The sequence below is a fragment of the Cibotium barometz genome, chromosome 63 (assembly GCF_041138505.1).
Source record: "Cibotium barometz isolate CiBa-2024 chromosome 63, ASM4113850v1, whole genome shotgun sequence".
Lineage (NCBI taxonomy): Eukaryota > Viridiplantae > Streptophyta > Polypodiopsida > Cyatheales > Cibotiaceae > Cibotium > Cibotium barometz.
Window position 1 is genome coordinate 648,972 of NC_141108.1, and position 7,074 is coordinate 656,045.

A 7,074-nucleotide genomic window follows, 5' to 3' on the forward strand; every position below is an offset into this window, starting at 1 on the left:
TTCACGTGCTCAAAAATTTTGGTAGACTTCGTGGTGTTAGAGGTGCCAGGATAAGGTTGTCTATTTTTGGCAAGGCAATCCCGTGATTTTTGGCATTAATTGCGGCACTGATTTCGTGAGCGATTTGCGGCGTGAAATTGCAGGAAATGGTTCACAGCGAACGTTTTTCTGCAGTTTCACGTCGTGGAACTTCCCGCGTCGAAAGTTGTAATTTCGGGTGCTTAATACTTATCCAATTTTGATACCAAATCGATTGTGCCACTCCTAAGGAATGGAATACAAGTTCTTGGCACAGTCAATGGTTCCTTTTGTTTTTTATTTTTATGATTTTTTTGAAAAAGAAGAAAAACTAAACACCAACCTGCTCATTCACGTTGGTGCTTTCAATGATGCAAATATCAAAACTAACAAGAAAACAAACAGTGAAGCTCTATCCTAAAACCACTCCACTACAAACATACACAACATCACAACCAATTTCTCACGATTTCTTCCTACCACACACATCTTATCCACTCATTTTCCACACAATGCATTACCAAAATGCAAGGGCAATAATGAATCCTATGCAATGGGAGCTGAAACTCCAAGAGCATGGAAGAAACAAAGGTGTTTCCCCAGGAGCAGCGGTGTCAAAAATGTTATGGGCTACCACACCTCCAAGAGGGAACTCTACACATTCACCTAAAGGATGAGCAATAGATCACAACTGCCGTAGGGCACTTACCAATGCTTTGAACTTGAGTCCCTTGAGGCCTCCAAGCTTGTTTGTTAAGCTCCAACCTCAAGCTCCACCTCCACGCTATCACCGTAGAGTCGCTCGCACCATAGCATAAGGCAATCACACTCTCTCTCACTCTCTCACACAAGCATGAATCACATAAGTATATAAGAGGCACAATGCTAGAATGCTCTCTCTCCTTCAATCTCTCTCAAGACACAAGGGAGAGCTCTCTATAGCAGAAAGGGGATTGTGTCTTTTCATTATGAGAAAATGCCTTATATACATTTGGCCCTTATTCACACTTGGGCACCCAAAACTTACTTTCTAGGCCTTGGGTGGCCAATATCTCATAATGTACAACTTTTATAGTGCCGTTTCATGACACTTATTAATGTCCTCAGTTGAGGATCATGTTTGTTAATCCAAAATGGGATTAACAGATGTAGATGAACATAGGTGCCCCCACACACTTCTGATCGAATATGTGTAAGAAAACTGAGTACCATCATAGCACATATGCACTTAATAAGCATAACCGTAGCCAGATTAACATTTATTTTGTAAGGATTATGTGAGATGATTTTTTTCATATTTATTAGAGTATCCATCTAGTTCCTACAAAAATTTTTATGGGTGCATTTATGATAGCATCCTTATTTTTGCATTGATGTAAGTAATCATAATCCATTTTGCTTATGTCATTCCATAAACTTGTATAGACATGTTTGTTTATAGCAACACTAAGAATTAGAAATGTTAATTGCTTAGTGTTATGTTGATTAAAGAGACTTGTGAATTCCAAATGTTATAAGGTTAGTGAACAAGTCCACGAGCGCATAGACGAGTTGGTAGAACGGTTGGGTCCCATTGTGAGGACCCGAGTTCGATGCCATCAGGTTGCGCGACATGCGTATGTGTTGTGAGCCAGTATATATATATATATATCTTCCCGCAAACACATAAGGTTAGTGAACAAAGCCTTATTTGTTCAACATTGACTCAAATCTTTGCATCTGCCTTGTACTATACATTCTAAATGTAAATATGAGACCACATGCAAAAGTGCCTCTTTGTGAAATCATTAAGGGGCCAAAGTTGGTTGGCCGAGCGGGCGCACCAAGCAGGCAAGTACAAATGTGAAAGGCGTTTTCTAGGGTTAGGGCTGCGGGCGCGTAGGGCAGGTGAGTTTTCTCTTCTTATATGTCCCCTATCGGTTAGGTTACCTTTGAAGCCAGTGATGAAATCCTTGTAAGGCTTGTTTCTCAAAACATTCGCAGTGGCCGCCTGAGAGCTTTCGCCCTCCCCGCCTCTCTCTAACCAGAGGGGAGGAGGGCTTGAGAGCTGTTGCTGCCCTTTCTACTCTTCCTTGGATATCTGAGGCTTCCTGCCTGTGCTGTGGAGCATGATCGGTAATTATGTAGTGTATATTAGCGCTGACGATTGACAGTGAATGTTATATTTCCTGTCTGTTTTCTTGCACTGTCAAGTTCAAAATAGGGCTTGGTCTGGTCCTTCTTGTGGATTGCGGTGAGGTTTTTCCAAAGGCCTCTCAGGTTAGTGATTTTTAGTAGCAGTGGGTCTTAGTAGAGGATGTGCAACCTCTTCAGAGCAGGGTAGACGCGAGCGTATCTTGTCGTAAAACGTTTTCAACAAGGGAAGATGTGATCTTAGTATGTTTGTTTGCTTGAACTGAGCTTGGGTAATGTGCATCCTCGCGACATCCCGGGCAGGTAACGTCGCATTTTCTCGTTATTGCTCATACTCAATACAAGGGAGTTGAACGGCTCACGGGCGTGAATATGCTCGTAAATACGCTTGTGTGCAGACACGCTATGCCTTCTCTTTTGATGGCATGCTGCTTGCAGCACGAAAGGAGATGTCATGGAGATATCTAGAATTTTCCCATGATTAGGGCATTGGTATCGTGCCTCTAAGACATGCTTTAATTCTCATTCAACTTGTGTCAATTAGAGGATTGCCAATGTAGAATGTGTATGTGTATGTGTATGTGTATGAGGGCTTGTCTCCTTGTGTTATCAAACAGGAGAGCGAAAAATGGTTAATCGACGCATACTTCGCATTTGAGAGTTTGGGTAAATTGTTGGAATTGTGCAAGGAAGGCTAGAGATAGCATAGGTTGATAGCATGGATAATCAAGGGGGAGAGATGAAGAGTCGAGAAAAGGAAAGTGGCAGGAGTAAAGGGTTAGATGATAAAGGGAGAAATTTTGAAGAGAAAATTGAGGATGTTGTTGGAGAGATTTTGTAAACAACAAATGGAAAAATGATTGTGAGATGGGCTAAGGATGAAGGAAGAAAGAAGGCAGGTGGGGGTGATGGGAGAGAAAGAAGATATGGATAAACAAGGTAGATGGGACTTTCTTTAACCAACAAGCTACATGGGTATCTCATACTCTTAAGATGTTCATTAACTCATTGCTTTGTTTGATCATGTCCGTTAAATGGGGATGATGTGTGCTAGAATGGAGAGAAGTTGAATTAAATAGGTGTCTCACTAGAAAATTAAGGGTTAGTAATTTGCTTCTAAAGGGTGATTAATTTGTTTTCCTTATTGAGGAAGCTATAGAGAGTTTCAAAGAGAGTTAATGTCCAAGGATCTTGGAGATTGTTTGCTAATGAAACGATTGTTTCTTGTCGTATCAAAAAAAGTATATTTATGGAGTTTTCATGTGTAACTTTTCTTAGTTGATAAATGGTCTAAAATGAGATAACTAACTATATGACCTCTTGAGAAGTCATGGTGTTGTACACTTTTTTGGGCGCATGCACCCCATATCTGAAGGATGTGGATGTTGTATATCTTTGAATTTATGAACTACTTGCTGGGTTATGAAAAAATGATTTACTAAATGTATGTCTCCTTTGGCACATAAGAAGACTCAATTTAGTCCTCTAATTGGTCTTTTCTAAATTTTTATTAAACCTTTTATATAAATTTGCAATTTTTAGTCTTTTGAAATAGTACGTGAAAAGACTAACTAATTGATGTACTCAAGTTGCAAACGGAACATCGTATGGTCATACATTTCCATCATGTAGCATCGCAGGAGCAGTTTAGCTTATGAAGCTAGTTTTAAACAATGTTTTTTTTTCTCTCTCTCTCTCTTCATCATTCAAACACTAGATGTTGAAATTTACACTACACGTTGGAACTAGAATATGTTAAAATATCAGATGTGTACATACTATTTGTGAAGCCTCAGTTCACAACACATCGAAACGAAGTATTTTAAAGAAGCATATACAAAGATGATATTCCCCAGCCAAGAGAAAACTGAAGTATTTTGGGGGTGTTATGATAGGGTGTGTAGCTCCCAAGACTGAGGATGACATGCAGATGGCACACGATAACACCTGTGAGAATGAGCAAGAAGAGAAAGAGGGAACCAAGGTGGTATGGGATACACCTTTCTACGAACGGTCAAGGATCTCGTGAAGAAATGTTGTTGTAGATTGTATTGCAGTGTAAAATTTTGATGTAATGTAATATATTCTCATGTCCTCTGCAATGGACATGTTGATAATACCTTGTCTTGGACATGTGAAATGATATACAATGCGAAGCTTTTTTTGTGTTAATAGCTACACTACTTGTGTTATAACTTGTTCAAAATTGTTTGAATAGTTTTGTTGATAGTTGGGCTAATACCAATATTATTTGGTGTATAATTTGTTAATAACAATGTTATTAGGTCTAATAGCTAGGCTAATAACTATCAATAACTATTAATAGCTGAGCTAATACTTACTAATAGCTGTGTATAGGTGGCTTTATAGATGGTTTAATCACTAGGTTGATTAGTACTTTTGATTGACAATATTTGTTCACCAATTGATTAACACTTTTGAATGCTAGATTGAAGCCAAAATGTTAAATATATATAATAATCAGAGATGAGTTTACAGCTCCCATGGCATGCTATTGTATACAGATTCAAAGACCTCGGGCGAGATCATATACAATCCTTGGCACCTGGAATAGGTGTCAGGAATTCTAATACAAGATGTCAGGAATTTTAATAGATTAGTGCAACTCATCTCCTTGCATACAAGATTCTTCCTTTTTTTCTTCTTTCCACCTTCAGAAGTGCTTATTTCCACATCCTCATACTCTCACTGCGATGGTTTTTGCATCTTCAAACAGCTCACGTGGGTAACATTTTAGTTGCTTTTCATACTTCGTGCATTCATGCATGAGACATTTTAGTGCATGGTAAGTAATGCCATCTTGCTTAGGGCACAAGACATAATCTATAACCTTTAAAATGCTCTTCACAGGGTGTTTAGATGCAAAAAAACTAGAAGATAGACAGCTATTTGATACCATTCTATGAGACAGAGCTATTGGTAAGCTATTACACTTCTATTATACAACTATTAATTACATAGAGCTGTTAGCTATTAGAGGCACATCTATTAATTAGTTACACAACATCTAATAAATAGCTACTAGCTATATATAGGTATTGGATAGCTATCAGGTATATATTAAGTATACAACTATTATTGAACTAAAAGGTTGGTATTAGATTCATATCTACTAAATAGCTACTAGTTAAAATAGCTAGTTATTTATTAGATGTCTAAAAGATATACAGCTATTAGACAACTATTACGTATATGTTAGGTGAGCATGTATTAATCAAGTCTTAGTTAGGTACACACTCTAATTGTTATGTAGCTACTGTTTATCTATTAACTAGCATAGCCAGTTACCTATTAAATATGCTTAAGATATATACAACTATGAGAAAGCTATTAGATAAATAATAGATGCACAGTTATTAAACAACTATTATGTATACAGTTATTAGACATATATTTATATTTGGGTGCCATAACTATTTCGCTAGTGAGAAATTTTCTAACTTTCACCAACATTATACAATAGGCATACATGTGATACATCTAGTAAATGAATTGATGTAGTTCTTTCGACCGATTGAGAAATTTTCTAACGTTCACCAGTATTATACAATAGGCATACTTGTGATACATCTAGTAGATGGATTGGGTGCTCAATGTAGTTCTTTCGACCGATTCTTTTTTGACATGTCCTTTTTGTTAGGGGACACCCAAGTCTCAGTTGTCCAAAAAGTGACCACCAGCTCCTTTACTTTATCAAGTATGCGGCTTCTTGGTTGAAAATAGCTAGTTATTTATTAGATGTCTAAAAGATATACAGCTATTAGACAACTATTACGTATATGTTAGGTGAGCATGTATTAATCAAGTCTTAGTTAGCTACACACTCTAATTGTTAAGTAGCTACTGTTTATCTATTAACTAGCATAGCTAGTTACCTATGAAATATGCTTAAGATATAAACTATGAGAAAGCTATTAGATAAATATCACAATTATTAACAACTATTATGTATACAGTTATTAGGCATATATTTATATTTGGGTGCCATAACAATTTTGCTAGTGAGAAATTTTTAACTTTCACTAGTATTATACAATAGGCATACCTGTGATACGTCTAGTAGATGAATTGGGTGCTTGATGTAGTTCTTTCGACCGATTCTTTTTCGACAATAGGTAGTGAGAAATTTTCTAACTTTCACCAGTATTATACAATAGGCATACCTGTGATACATCTAGTAGATGGATTGGGTGCTCGATGTAGTTCTTTCGATCGATTCCTTTGACATGTCCTTTTTGTTAGGGGACACGAGTCTCAGTTGTCCAAAAAGTGACCACCAGCTCCTTTACTTTATCAAGTATGTGGCTTCCTGGTTGTTTCCTATGACATGTGGAGAAAGACAACATGGAGTTGTCATTTTCAAGTTCCAGACAAGATTTCTCCACATAAAAGTTCCTTCTATCAACGGATAGTATCTTAGAGACATCAATGAGTTTGAGGCCTCGTGACTCCTCTGATTCTTTTGAGTTTAAGAGCATCATCATGGCAGAACTTTTGAGGAATAATTCATCCCCAGACCATGGCTTCTTCAAAATTTGGAGCGTGTTGCAAATATTTGCTATGAGCGTTGTTTGAACATCGTTTTGGTGCCTTGGAGCTGTGTCTCGTAAATCTTTTAATGACGGATGAAGGATTAGCTGATTGAAGATGTCTTTCTTAGTGGCCATGACCATTCCATTTGTTTGCTGATGAAAATACCACACAATCTCTTTGGAAATGACTGCTCTTCTTTTGCCATCAACGGTTTCTAGATGGTCCCAGTTTCTTGCTTCTTTTGCTTTTCTTTTGTTTCTGGCTCTTTGTTTTCTTTTGCATTGTGCTTCATATTCCCTAATGAACTTACGTTCCTAGGATGGGAGTGCATTAACCTGTAACATATAAACTTATGTTAAATCCCCACTT

At 37.5% G+C, this 7,074-nt stretch overlaps 1 non-coding gene across 1 annotated transcript; it reads left to right on the forward strand.

Moving 5' to 3' along the window:
* Nucleotides 1-1,953: 1,953 nt before the first annotated feature.
* On the forward strand, nucleotides 1,954-2,106 carry LOC147603545 (small nucleolar RNA SNORD14). The gene has a single exon (XR_015265601.1). It is a non-coding gene; the product is annotated as a small nucleolar RNA SNORD14 (small nucleolar RNA).
* The last annotated feature ends 4,968 nt before the right edge of the window (nucleotides 2,107-7,074 follow it).